At 39.0% G+C, this 15,401-nt stretch overlaps 1 protein-coding gene across 1 annotated transcript in view; it reads right to left on the reverse strand.

Moving 5' to 3' along the window:
- LOC5575737 (SPARC-related modular calcium-binding protein 2) overlaps positions 1–15,401 on the reverse strand; it is a 217,609-nt gene that overhangs the window by 140,010 nt on the left and 62,198 nt on the right. The window lies entirely within an intron of this gene.

Here is a 15,401-nt window from a genome sequence, read left to right on the forward strand (position 1 = left end):
GAACAATTAAAAAAGGGGCTAAGATAGCCGTAGCGGTAAACGCGTAGCGGTAATCCCACTGGTCAAGAATCTTTTGGTAATGTAAATTTTCTCACGGCGCTCCACGATATTCCTTTTAGTTCATCCACGACTTACACCACTTAAACGATCATTATACACATTTCTAAGCGTTTTTGATTGAAGCATAACACACTCCACATTTGCGTCGTTAACACACATAACACATTTACGTCGATTGCGATTTATGTTCATCCCGAACCGAATGACGAAAATTTGTGTCGAATCTTAAATACGTTAGTGTCTGATTTGGGAAATGTCGATCACAGTTCCATGGTTTTTGTGTCCTTAAACATGTAAAATTACATTTTTTGTTCAATACATCCTGAAGGACACGTTTTTGTGTCGTTCCATCGCCCACATCCTGTGTAATTTAGTTATAACCGAAAGCAACGGAAAATTTCAAGAATATACGTTTTGCCCGCATATTTTGTATGATGTCTTTTTTACCACCAACCCACATTTCATTTTACCCACCCACCCCATCTAGTTTAGTCTTAATTCGTGTCGCTGCTTTAGACTACATCCCTATTTTTGATGCTGTGCGATAGAACTATACAAATTCATCGTTTTCCATCAGAAATAGGATGATATTCTTAAAGTGTTCATTTTACCACCCCTTCCCTTAGCGAGCAAAGTGTTTAAAAACAAACCAAAACTCATTTGGATCAATATATTTTCTGAGTTACAGATCCATTAACGGTTTAGAAAATTAAGGATTGGAAAAAGTTGGCTAGAGATTTTGATGACCATCAATTTTACTCTGGTTAGTTAGACAGAGGATATAACAAGTTTGTGACGAATGCTTCAGGTTCAAGACCAGCAGCAGCTTAAGCGCCACTCACCAAAAGTGAGGCTCCTGAGGCTGTTAATGGCCCGGCAAAGGCTCTTATCTAGGGCGGGTTGAATTTCTCCCTCAAACACCGATCACACCTAGCTAACCACAAGGTTGGCTTCAAAGTGTACCCAACTGAACTAATCAAATTAGGAAAATATGTACAAAAAGTTCAAAGTTATTCAATACGCAAAATAATAAAGCTAAATGAGACAAATTATTTAAGTTTTCTTGGTAATTCAAATCGTATAACTCGTCAACCTTCGAAATAGGGTCGGCCTAGCGTTTTCAAATCCAGTTTATTGCAGTTCAAAAGAATATACATAGGCCTAAACTTGCTTGAAGGTGACGTCACCGAATTTGGTTTAAATCCTAAACCTATTATTTTTGGTTCTTACAAACTAAAAGGAAAAAAAGTACAAATAAAATCTCTGACCTTTCTATCAGCAAACCTGCCGGGTGTCAGCTGTATCCCAGGAATCCTCCAATCCACTGATGAGGTCACTCCAACGGCGATAATCCTCCCACGTGATCGCATGCGCATGCAAAAGTGCAATTCCTAAATCGATTCGAGCCTTCGCAACTAACTTGCCCCCGTACCGATCAAATCGTTGGTCGCGGGAGTACGGAAAGTTGTCACTTCTCACCTGCAGATGGCACACTCAAAAGCTTCGGTGCCTCGTGTCTCTTTCGTGCGATGTTTCGAGAGCGACGGGGAGCTTGCGACGAGCGTGGTAAGCGAGTTGCTGATGCGACACAAGACGATGCGAAGAGAGCTTTCGGATGTTGCACGCTGGCCAGCCGCTCGCAATAGAGTTCGCTAGGGTGGTTCGACTCGAAGACGGGTAATTCCAATAAAGCTTTCTTCGGTTGAAGACGCACTTCACAACCTAGCATAAACGCCCGCAATGACCAGCGGGATTCACCTGGTCATTCGATATTTCGTATTAATCCACTGTACATTGTGTTTAATAGAAAATTCACCTTACCTCAAATAATTGGGAATTCAATTTACTAAAAAGGAGAATTACAAAATGGCGTTCTTGGCACTTCTTCATTTATCTAAGGAGAATTATTCAAATTATTTAAATATTAGAGATGGTCGGGTTTCACATTTTTCAAACCCGAACCCGACCCGTACCCGACCTGTTTTATTTCTTCAAACCCGGACCCGACCCGAACCCGAGACAATAATTGAAAAGCAAACCCGGACCCGACCCGAACCCGAAAATTTTTCGCTGTCTAAACCCGAACCCGACCCGAAACCCGAAAAATTTTTGTAAGAAAAACCCGAATAAAACCCGAGGTTGAAAAGATGGTAAATTCATCGTTTCTGATGCATAAGGAAGCTTTTAGGTTGTTACTCTGTTCACAATTCTCACCAAACCCGACTTAAACCCGACTCAAACCCGACTTTTTGTAAGCCCGAACCCGACCCGTACCCGATAATTTTGTAGCCTTCAAACCCGACCCGAACCCGAACCCGAAAAATTTCAAATTTTCAAACCCGAACCCGACCCAAACCCGTCGGGTTCGGGTTCGGGTCGGGTTTCGGGTTTGAAAACCCGAGACCCGACCATCTCTATTAAATATTAGCGCCTTTAACACGATCGGGATTATTCACCTGCACTATTAGCAAACTTTGTGAAACTTTTAACCTTTTTGCACAAAATACTTTTCGATTAGTTTTAAATAATGAACTATTCTGATCTTCGTTCAAACTTTTTCGACTTTTCTCAAAAACCGATTTCGAATCGTTGACAAATCGCACGAGAATAAAATGTCCGCAGCAAAATTTTAGTTTTTATAAAATCCCCCCAATTGCGTACCTATTTTTGTTTGAACGCAAATTAGAAACACCCCATCTCATTTTGCCTTACTCATTTATATTTTTTCCGATCTCGCTCTACCTTTTTCGCTGTATAAATCCTATACACGCAGGTAGCAGATTTCCGCTTGCAGTCCAAATTAGTTCAAAAAGGTTCTTTAAATTTGTCTTTTGGTCAGCTAAATGAGATCCTGTGGAGGCTCTCACCTGTTATTTGATACGATCAATCGGAGCTTTTGAATTTCGAAGCTTCAGATGTCTCTACTAATACGGGAGATGGCGCATGTGTTGCAAAAGGGTCTAAATTTATAGAAGCTTTGGCTACACTGTTAATTTTATTGACGGTGAACAAGATCCATGTTAAAATTTATTGTTACAAGTTCATAAATTTACTTCAAGGATTCCTAAGTGGAATCCTTAGGAATCCACCAACATTTTTTCAAAAAATACTGATCAAATTATGATTTCTCAAATTTTGTTTTTTTCTGGATTCATTTATGTATTTTACTAAGAGCTTATCTAATGAAACACTCAATTTCTCAATAGATTTTTTTCGCATACTTCCTTTTGCATACTAGAATACTAGAATAGGAGCAGTGTTTCTATTACAGGTGCAAGGATTTTTGCAGATCAATTTTGAAATAACCCTGATTTTCATACATTTGATAGAAGGATTTGAAATTTATCGACTGATACATTAAAATCACATATTTCATTTTTTTAACCGCATATTCTAGCTGTTTTCCCTTATGTGTACCAGTAATAGTACATTTGCCCTATAGTTCATACTAGTGGTCCCGGCAAACATTGTCTTGCAATTAAGGTGAAACATTTCGAAATCCAAAGATGGTCTGCATAATGGCCGATTTGTGCCCCTACTCACGTTTTCAAAGCCACAAAACTGGAGAAATGATTGGAAAACCTTGATCTTCTTATTTGAAGCTTTCTACCAGTGCACAAAGCCAAAATAAAAAGTGCACGGTTGTTGGATGCTCTTTTCGCTAGATTTGTGCCTTTGAAGTTAAAGTGCAATCTTAGAAGTTGATTCCAAACTGTTTTACCCTAAGTAGGCCATTGAAAATCGTCTGAAACATCCCGTATAAAATGACAATTCTGTTCACTCCCGTTTTTTCCACAATCACGTCGGAACAATTTAGGAACATAACATGGTAGAATTTTCAAAGTCCAATAGCTCGTTCTTAAGCCATTTCGTGACACACAAACACCATTCCACTTTTATTTATATAGATAGATAGATAGTGAGCTAGTAAAGACATTCGATGGTACGATGTGAATTGTGCGATGGCTTTTGATGAAATAAAAATGATCAATTATTTATTGAAATAGAATTTCCCGGGAAATACGGGAATCCCAGGCAACAGAACATTATTTTCCGGGAAACGGGAATCCTGGGAAATTATTCCCGGGATTAGAAACGCTATTGTAAATTCTGTGTCAACTCCAGAAGATATATTCAATATCTGGAAAAAAATTGTAAAATAATTCTTGAAGTATTTGTCATAGGTTTCTCCGACCAAACTTTATGATTAATCGCAGTTCAACACAGCTGAAAATGTTACTTGGGATGCACCAAACAAAAGACATGGGTATACCACAAACAGTGTTGATAGACTCGCACTCAAATGTCAATCAATACGCTCTCCCGAGAGAGCAAAATCATTAGAGATCTCTTTTGTAAATCTCACGCTTGAGATTTTGATGCGAAATCAACTCAATTAACTCAAACCATAAAAAATATTGTTGTTTACGTTAGAAATTTATAATTTTACAAGACTAACAAGAAATTATTGCCGTGTGTGAGTTAACTGTGGAAATATGAGACAATGAGTCAAAAAGGGGAGCCAACTCATCCATGATTTTTTGACAGCTGAGTTACGTGATTGACAACTCACGCATGAAAAGCGTGAGTTGCGAGAAATTGAGTTTTTCAAAGAAAACTGATCTCAGTGGTTAATCCCGAACAGAAACAGAAAAAAAACATGGAGGAATCTTTATTACAAACTTCCCAGTACATTCTTTGCTAGAATAACTGTACCAATTACACTGCGGAATACATTTTTGTCTCAAGCACCAAAATACCGCTATACACTCAATTAAGGGATGCTGAATCCATTGCCGTTTTCAAAATTATCATAGCACGTCTAGTTTTTTTAGATATTGGCTGTAAAAAATGCTAAAATTGACTGTTTCAGTCAACTTGCATGCAAGTTTGTCAGCTTTTAAGACAATTTATTTGCTTAATTTGCCACAGAATTCAAACTTATGCGTATAACAATACTTATCAACAATGTTTATACTACTTTCGATGCGGGAAAGTTATTTGTTGGAGTTTTGAAAACGTATTGTATTTTCCCATATAAGAGAAACGAAGAATGTTGTATGGAGACAGCAAGCATGTTGAAAAAATCGGTTTAAACTGAATTTAATCGAGCAATTTCAACCAAATTATATCTAAAATGAAAGTTTAAGTCATATTATGCATGCTTGGTGGATTAGATTACAAACATTTTGATAACGTATACTTGAAATTTTATGTAAACATTAATAAACCAGTGTTTTATGCAACTTTGGCGACCTGTAGCTAAAAATTGTGACGTTCTGGAATATTTCTGAGAATGACATCAGATTCAGCAACCCCAAATCTAGTAGAGACACATAATTTGATCCTTGAGACACGCAAACATATCATTTTTGTTACGCTGTGTTAATGATGCAACTACTTGTACCGTAATCCGGGGTAACTTTGATCCGTTTTTCGGATATTTCCTAAATATTTTATTTGAAAATGCAAATGTTGCAAGTTTTGTATTTTTAAAACAAGTACTGCCACCCATAGCTTGTGACTATAAAGTGTATTTTGTTTTTTGAAAGATTTAAGCATGTTTAAAAAAATGTTTTAGGTAATTTTTGATTTAGCTGATATGGGGTAACATTGATTATCCACAGACAAACAGACGTAACAATTAGAACAAATTTCTTCAAAATCCATCGCCCAGTTTACACCATCATCATCTGGTGAGCATGTTGCGGTAGTGTGAAACGTCAAAAGGAAAGTCTACATTCTTAACAGTAATTCGTTAATGTTAAGTAGATGAAAAAACCGAATTTAGTACTATACCATTCAACTCCACTAGAGTTTGTAAGGCCGTACAGTTGAGGTCGAAATACGCGTATCTGTCAAAGGATACAAACTCTAGTGGAATTAAATGGTATAGTACTAAATTCGGTTTTTTCATCTACTTATAGGTATTCTACTAAACAGCTCGAAGATTTATTATCGTTAATGTTGCCTAACTGAAAAATCTTTGAAAATATTTGACAACGGAATCGTTTTCGGCAATGCCACTTTTAGTGAGAACCACATTTTCTTTGCCCCTTTCGGGACGGACCACATTTGAGTGATTATTTCAAAATTTACCTTATAAACTCATCATCTCGTAGAACAAAACATTCTTTATTTTGGCTATTCAATCACTCTATGAACTTTTTAGGGTCAAATTCAGACCAGCACAATTGTGCTGGTCCGTCCCCAAGGCGGTCGATGTTCGAAAAAAAAATATTTTTTTAGAAAATTGTTCAAATCATGCCTTTTTAAAAAATTTTGGACCGTATTTTTTTATTTCGTCATTAGGGTGCTCTTTCGTGAGATAGGGTGACCCAAAAGTTCAGAAATAATTATTTTTTTTAATGTACATTGAAATTAAAAAAAAAAATAATATACTCTGATTTATATGATTTTTTTTATAAATGGAACGGAAACAATGTACGAGAGATAAAAAAATTCATATTCTCTCTAAGATTCAAAGCATCACGTGACGATGACGTTTATCGAGATTATTCAAGAACTAGTCTACGTCATATAAAAATGGGTAAACATACATGTGTGAATAACTTGAAAATTAATTGTCTCAATCAAAACGTCTTGATTTTGCTATGTTTGTTTATATCCTTCTAAATAATGTGGGATTTTTCCTCAAAAATAATTATGCAATAAAAAATAAAATTGAAAATAATAATAAACCTTCGAATTGTTTAGTGGAATACCTATATATAAATGAAAACCTAATTGAGAACTATATCATTTTATTCCACTACAGTTTGTATCCTTTGACAGTTACGCATAATTCGACCTCCACTATAAGACCGTTGTCAGAGTCGTGTACTAGACTCGAAAATCCTCCAACCTCTTTCACTCACTTTACCTAACATATACACTATCACTTTTGAAATCACATAGCCCTCCTTCAAATGATGCTTGAACGATGTTTTTGTTAAGGTTGGTAACATGGAACTAATTTATTTTAAATAACTGGAATCATTCATTTTATTCCTAGAGCTAAAATGGAAACGTCAAAATATTCAGTCTGCGTAAGCAGCTTCCCTAAACATTCATGTAAATTGACGTCATATGTGCCCGACAGCTTGGACGTTAATTAACAAGAATGGCGCATTTTTAAGTGCAAATAATTACCATAAAATTTCTTCTTCTTCTTTCTGACGCTAAAGTTTCCTGCTTCTCAACTTCTCATGAGCACTTCCACAGATATTAACTAACAGCTCTCTTTGTCAATCGACCAATGTTGCATGTGTATATCGTGTGACAGGTACGATCATACTCTACGCTCAGGAAAGTCGAGAAAATTCCCTTTACGAAAAGATGCTCGACCGACTGGACTCTAACCTACGACCCTCAGCATGATTTAGCGCGTTTACTGTTATGGCTATCTGGCTCCCAATATCAAATTTACTTTATTTTATTTTTTACATCGACTCTATTTGCTTAAAATGGAATTTAAGTCATTGTAATACAGTAGAGACCCGATTTTGTCAGCCCTCCGATGAATTTTAGGCTGACAAAATGGGGAACCTGACAAAATCGGGACATATTTTTTGTTTCTGTTTTTCAAATTTTACCGTGTTAATATTTGCTTATGAACTACGTTTACGACCTACATAGCCTTTAAAGGGGGCGAGGGACATGGGCGTAGTCAGGTTTTTTTTGTTTATCAGGGGGAGAAAAGCGGCCCTCACAATTTCATTCTCAAATTTCGCGCCAAAGGATCCCTTTGATCGGCAATGTTGCTCTGGCCTGTAAGACAACCGGCATCAATCTGAATCTACCTAACCGTTGAATTATCTAAGAATTTTTCTTAGGACACCGGAATTCCTAAGAAAAATCAAACGAAAATTTCTTTAGGTTTTTTTTCCAGAATTTCTTTTAAAATGGCATCAGTAATTGCCTCGAAGCTCTTCTTGCAATTCCTTTAAGTATAATTCATCGAATATTTCAACTGGAGATTTCTATGTAAATTTTAAAACATATTTAAATTCATCATTCATTTTTATAGAATTGTTTTTAAAGTTTCGCAGGAATTTCATCAAGAGTTTGACCTGGAATTGTTGTGAAAAATTGTTTCCAGTATAAAAATTAAAAAAATAATATTTTAAGAAACTTTTTTTAGTTTGCGATTTTTTGGTGTTCTTAGAGGTATTCATAAATGATATTCGATAAAGTCGTGAATACATATCTATAATTATTTCTATACCTATGGGATGGTTAAATGCTTGAAAAAGATCTTCGTGAAATTCCTGGTAGAATTAATGAAAAATCTCGTGAGATGATTCCAGTAAGGATCCTTCATAATCTTAACAATTTTGCAAAAAAATAGAAGTGAAATAAGAGGAGTTCCTGAAGGATTCTCTAAGACAGTTTTAAGAGGAGTTTTTGAAACTATTGATGAGTCCTAGGCCAAACTACATTAAGAATACTGTGAGCGAATTTCATCAAAATGTAGTTTTGAAGGGATACTTTCAAGAGCTTATAGAGTTATTCAAGGCAGAAAACCAATAAAACATTAGGAGCAAATTTTAAAGGAAATCTTCGAGATATTACTTAAAAAAAAACCTGTAAGAATGTACAAAATGTGGCCAATGAGTTAAATTTCCAGTACAAACGGTTGACTGATTCTCTAGATTTGTGCTCTTGAAAATTCGAGTTTTGGCTTCGATGCATCTTAACCTTTAGAGAAATTCTTAGAGAAATTCATGAATGAACCTACATACCAAATTTCTTTTTCGTGAACTCGGCTGTGTTTTTCGGTTTTTAATTTTTAACAAATAATTACCAGGTTGCCAAGTAACGAAGCACGATTTACTGATACTCGAGAATGTATGTAATTCGTTTGTCGACTACTCAGGTGTGCATGTCTCCATTGCGGACTGTTGATAAAACCTTCGATCAATTTCTGGCAAGATGTTTTCAAAAAGTCTGATGTTTGGTAGACTTTTTAAGTTTTATAATCTACCATGACGTAACTACTGTATAAATACGAGTGCTGGAGACAATCTTTGAAGAATTCAGATTCTCTTAGTAAAATTGTTCTTTTGTACAGAGGGAAGGAGGATTGCCATTGCCCCCTCTGACTACGCCCATGCGTGCATGACATCGAACATCATCATCAGTATTAATGCAAACAGGTACTACATGACGAAGACAATTTTTGGATATATTCAAGATAGGCTGACAAAATCGGGTCAAAAAGCAGACAAAATCGGGGGCTGTCAAAATCGGGTCAGTACTGTATTAGTTTTTAGAAGTGTGTAGGATTGAAAGAACTATGACGGATAGCTTTCATATAACAGGGAATTCAAAAACCCATTTAAAAAGGATTGACAAAATCAGGTCAATAACTATATTAAAGAATGAATGTGATGTTTGAAGTTGTTACATACATATATTCCAGCTAATTTAAAAATTACTTAGAACAATCAATTTTATTAATGTATTTAAATGTTTGGAAACTATCTGATTTGAAAATAAAGACACTGACAATGCTTCTAATAAGACAATACTGAAGACAGCTGCAAACAGTAGACTTTTTGGTTTGCCATGAGCTTTAAAAGTTTCGCAATCGGTGTGACCGTTAGATTACTAAGGAAAATGTAATGCTCGACCATACTCGTAAGTTTTGTTTTCCCTTTCGTTTCGGTTGCATGTACATTTTTAGCTGTCAATCCTACCGTGGAAAGTTTCCTAGAAAGCATTATGTACGATTATGGCCTTTAAAGGGAGCATCACACGAATCAACGGACTAGCATGCAACGCCAAATGGCACAATCGTAATACGTATCTGACGAAAAAATACTGCAGCGGGAATTGAACCTAAACTTCTTCGATACTGCTAGTTACTACACTATACGCACGGCAATAAAGTACAGATTTTTATTTTTAATATATCAGCTTATCTAAGTCTCAAAATTCAAGTTTTGGACAATATATTTTTAAACGTAAAAGGAATGAAACGATATTTTTTATATGAGCGGATAATCTAGACTCCATAACTTCATACATTGTTTAATAGTTAAGTAGAGTATTTCAAACGCATTTCATACATCATAAACTACATATTTGCAAGTAATACCAGCAGGGACCTTCCTTAGCCGAGTGGTTAGAGTCTACGACTAAAAAGCAAAGCCATGGTGTCTGGGTGCAATTCCCGGGCAGTCCAGGATCTTTTCGTAATGGAAATTTCTTTCACTTCCCTGGGCATAGAGTTTCATCGTACTTGCCGGATAATATACGAATGTGAAAATGGCAACTTTGGCAATGCAAGCTCTCAGGTAATAACTATGGAAGTGCTTTGTTTTTTTTTTGTTTTTACAAGGGGGAAATCTGCAAACAGATCCCCTGAGAAGATAACTCAGGGAATGCGGGGATGACGCACCAACGACGACCCGCTAAAACCAGCCTATGCACTGTGCATGAGCAATTCAGTTAGAATTGCTCAAGTGGTGAACAGTGCATCGACATGACCCTTGGACTCAGACCCTCATCTCCCCGGAACCACCTTACGGTATTTCTTCGGGAAGGGACCAGTGCATATAGCACAACACGTGTAGCAGAAGTAGCCTAGGCAAACTGCTTCTCCTAGCCGACTTAAACAATGTTACAAGGAACCAGCCTCGGCAGGGCTAATCCTCTGCAGCCAACTCTTGGTCGGCGCGCCATAGATGCTGCAATTCTAACATAATGTGAGTGACAGCCGTAGTTACTGCATTCCAGCACTCGGCATCCGCACACATTCTCTCTATAATATTGTCGGGGGACGTGTCCCCTCCGCATGTAGTGAGCATGCGACCTCTCACAACAATGAAACGGGGGCAATCGAACACGACATGCTCCGCTGTTTCCTCTACACCAGCACAATTGGGGCACGCAGGAGATTCTGAGTGCCCGAACCTATGCAGATACTGTCTATAGCAACCATGTCCTGACAGAAACTGCGTCAGGTGGAAGTTCACTTCCCCATGGCTTCTACCATACCAATCTGACACATTTGGTATTAGTCGATGGGTCCATCTACCCTTAGTGGAGTTATCCCATTCCTGCTGCCAGCTTCTGAGCGTTTCCTCTTTACACGTGTCGCGGACTCCTCTGGTACCCCTTTGGTTGAAGCATTGAACATCTTCCTTGATGATGAGCCCGATGGGCGTCATCCCGGCTATGATGCACACGGCCTCTTTAGATACCGTCCGGTATGCACTTGCTACTCTTAAGCACATTATCCTGTACGTGCTTTCCAACCGCTTTAGGTTTCTGTTCGTTCTAAGCGCTTTTGACCAGATTGGTCCTCCATACCTTAGTATGGATAGCGCCACGCTTGCCAGCAGCTTGCGTTTGCTGGCAATTACAGCAGAGCTGTTAGACATCATCCTCGAAAGCGCCGCTATAGCCGTAGATGCCCTCTTACAGGCATATTCAACGTGGCTAGCGAAGCTCAGCTTGTCATCGATCATTACCCCAAGATGCCTAAGGGATCGCTTGGACTCTATGGTGCAATCACCTACCGAGATAAGCGCCCGTTGCTCGGACTTGTGGTTGTTGACCACCACCACCTCAGTCTTGTGACGGGCCAGTCCTAGTTTCCTAGACTTCATCCATTCCTCAACCAGGGAAATAGAGTGCGCTGCTGTCAACTCTACTTCCTCCATCGATTCACCATAGACCACTAGGGTGATATCGTCGGCGAAGCCAACAATCTTAACACCCGTCGGAAGGGGCAGCCTAAGTACGTCATCGTACATCGCATTCCATAACAGCGGGCCCAGGATTGAGGTACTCCCGCGGTAATTCGAACGCTTTTCTGCCCCTCCTCTGTGTCATACAGTAGAATCCTACCATCAAAATAGCTTTCTAGAAGCTTACACAACTGCACCGGTACCTTGAGGCGGTGAAGCGCGTGTGCTATTGCTTCCCAGCTTGCGCTGTTGAACGCATTCTTCACATCCAGAGTGACAACCGCGCAGTAACGGATGCCGCTCCTTTTATGCTCGATTGCCACCTCAGCTGTTTGAACGACCGACTGGATGGCGTCCAGAGTAGATTTACCTTTTCTGAATCCAAACTGGTTGTTGGACAGGCCGTCCGCACTCTCCGTATACGGTACTAGTCTGTTGAGAATCAACCTCTCCAATAACTTGCCCGTCGTATCTAGTAGACAGATAGGTCTATACGCCGACGGGTCACCTGGTGGTTTCCCCGCCTTTGGTAGTAGCACCAATTTCTGTCGCTTCCATACATCCGGGAAGATTCCTTGATCAATGCAGCGTTGCATCGTGGTTCTGAACATGTCCGGATCCGTGTTCACTGCCGCTTTTAAGGCAACATTCGGGATACCATCGGGTCCCGGTGCCTTGTTTGACGCGAATGATTTCACGACTTCTGCCAGCTCTTCGTTCGTCACTCTCGCCACTTCTTCTCCTTCATCTGCCGCATACGGCGCTGGGGGCCATGGGCTTATGGGATGGTGCGGGAAGAGTACATCGATTATCGATCGCAGCAACTCGGGCGATTTCTCTTGGGGCGCTATGGCTCCTTTGGTCTTAGCCATTACCACTCTGTAGGCGTCACCCCATGGACTAGAATTGGCACTCTCGCATAGACTTTCAAAGCATGCCCGTTTTCGACTCTTGATTTCCTTTTTGAGAGCCAACTTTGCCTCTCTGAATGCTGCACCGCGTTCCTCTCTTTGTGCTTCTGTGCGTGCGCGTTGCATTCTTCGTCTAGCCCGAAGGCAGATTGCTCGAAGATTTGCAATTGATTCGCACCACCAATACACTGGCGGCCTGTTCTCTCTAGGAGGGGCTTTTCTCGGCATGGAAGCATCACACGCTCGTGATATCATAGCAACTAGCTCTTCACCGTTTAGGTCCAGAGTGTTTCGTTCGCGCCTCAGGGCTTCAGTGAATACTTCGCCGTCGAAGCGCGCTGTTTTCCATCCTCGGGCTTGGGTCGAGTTACATCGCGCTGCCTTCTGCCCGCCTGGTATTATACTATAGCGAATCGATTGATGATCGCTATGAGTATAACCGTCATCAACGCGCCAGTTCATGGTACCTAAAAGGTTAGGACTACAAAACGTCACGTCGATGATCGATTCTGCACCATTTCTGCGGAAGGTACTCACTGTACCCACATTTGCCAGCTCTACATTTAATGCGGCCAGGGATTCCAACAATAGCTGGCCTCTTTGATTGGTGCAGCGGCTACCCCACTCCACTGCCCATGCATTAAAGTCGCCAGCTATCACTACTGGCTGCCGATTAGCTAGTTCGGCCATCATCCTGTCAACCATGTGGGAAAATTCCTCAATCGACCACCTTGGGGGCGCGTAACAACTGCAATAGAACACGCCGTTGATTTTTGCTATCGCAAAACCGTCATTTGAGCTAGAGACTACTTCTTGGATTGGGTATCGTCCTGTCGTCCCTATAGCTGCTAGCTGTTGAGACCTATCCGCCACCCATTCCCATGTGGTTCGGAAGCAAATAGTAAGTAATGGTTTTCAGCTTCAGTTGTCAAATGTCATAAATATTATGGCAGATATTGAACCGGCATACATTGTAGAACACCAAACCAAAGCTATGAGTTTATGTTACATAGTTTTCGAACGGTACATCATCCTTATGATTCGTATGAAATCACTCATTCATGTTTTAATACAATATTATGCACTATTGTGGACATTAGCTCTGTCCCAGTGAGGATGTAATGCCAAGAAGAAGAAGACCAGCATGGGCTGCATAAATCAATAGAATGCCATTTAAAGGACTCTGTGGTTCGGAAGCAAATAGTAAGTAATGGTTTTCAGCTTCAGTTGTCAAATGTCATAAATATTATGGCAGATATTGAACCGGCATACATTGTAGAACACCAAACCAAAGCTATGAGTTTATGTTACATAGTTTTCGAACGGTACATCATCCTTATGATTCGTATGAAATCACTCATTCATGTTTTAATACAATATTATGCACTATTGTGGACATTAGCTCTGTCCCAGTGAGGATGTAATGCCAAGAAGAAGAAGACCAGCATGGGCTGCATAAATCAATAGAATGCCATTTAAAGGACTCTGTGGTTCGGAAGCAAATAGTAAGTAATGGTTTTCAGCTTCAGTTGTCAAATGTCATAAATATTATGGCAGATATTGAACCGGCATACATTGTAGAACACCAAACCAAAGCTATGAGTTTATGTTACATAGTTTTCGAACGGTACATCATCCTTATGATTCGTATGAAATCACTCATTCATGTTTTAATACAATATTATGCACTATTGTGGACATTAGAACCAGATTCAGCCACTTAATTCGATCAAAATACTGAAAATGAAAATTGGTAGTCCACAACGAACATCGACCGGGTAAGTGCCGGCACCAGCACAATTGTGCTGGTCCCACTTTGTCCCTCCAGAAATATTTGCTGTGTGAATCAATTTTCATGTGGTCTTCATCATTTCAAAGAATGACTTTTTCACTCTCGATTCGTATCTGTGCATACCTAGAAAAAACGCATAGTTAAAAAGTTGCGACAGATAAAACTTTTTCAATTCTTACGGTGTTTGTTTACATTTTGTTTACCCTGAGCTGGTGTTTTCTAAACACGATGTAAACAAATTCTGTTGTGCTTAATTACAAGTAGCAATGATAATTCAATAATCGAAATCAAAAAAGTTTAGTAAAACAATGATTTATTGGCTAAAAGAATCATTCAAAGTGATGGGTGCCGAACAGCACAATTGTGCTGGTTCGTCCCGAAAGGGTTATATCGCTAGCAGAACTTATGTGAGACATGAATCTTCGGTAGTGTCATCCTTAATCAATGAAATCGTTGTTTCGAAAAGTTGACAAATTTACGCATTAAGTAAACGCAATATTCGCAAAAATCTTGATCTTTATTAGCTCATGAATATAAGAAGGAGAAGTGCAATTTATGCTTTGGATATGTTCCTTCAATAAATGATAATACGAACTTTTTACGAGATGAGTCATTCCGATGTTACAGCGCTGATCAATGATACCCCGGATTACGGTATTATGGAAAAAAATCAAATGTTTTGTTGAGATTCCATAGATAAATTCTGAGAGATTTTAGAAATTCTCGGATGAAATCAAAGATGATCGTTTGGCAAGAGGCAGAAAAATATCTTGAAATATTGCTGAGGTTTCGATGGAGACATTCGGCAACTATCTCAATCAACATCCTTTAATCCAGTTCTAACTGCAATGATAAATTCAAAACACATCGTTATGATTTTTTTTAGCTGCAATAGATAACTAAGACACCAGTTCTTGTTTTAAGAATATGAAATGAAAA

Source organism: Aedes aegypti, chromosome 2 (assembly GCF_002204515.2).
Source record: "Aedes aegypti strain LVP_AGWG chromosome 2, AaegL5.0 Primary Assembly, whole genome shotgun sequence".
Classification (NCBI taxonomy): domain Eukaryota; kingdom Metazoa; phylum Arthropoda; class Insecta; order Diptera; family Culicidae; genus Aedes; species Aedes aegypti.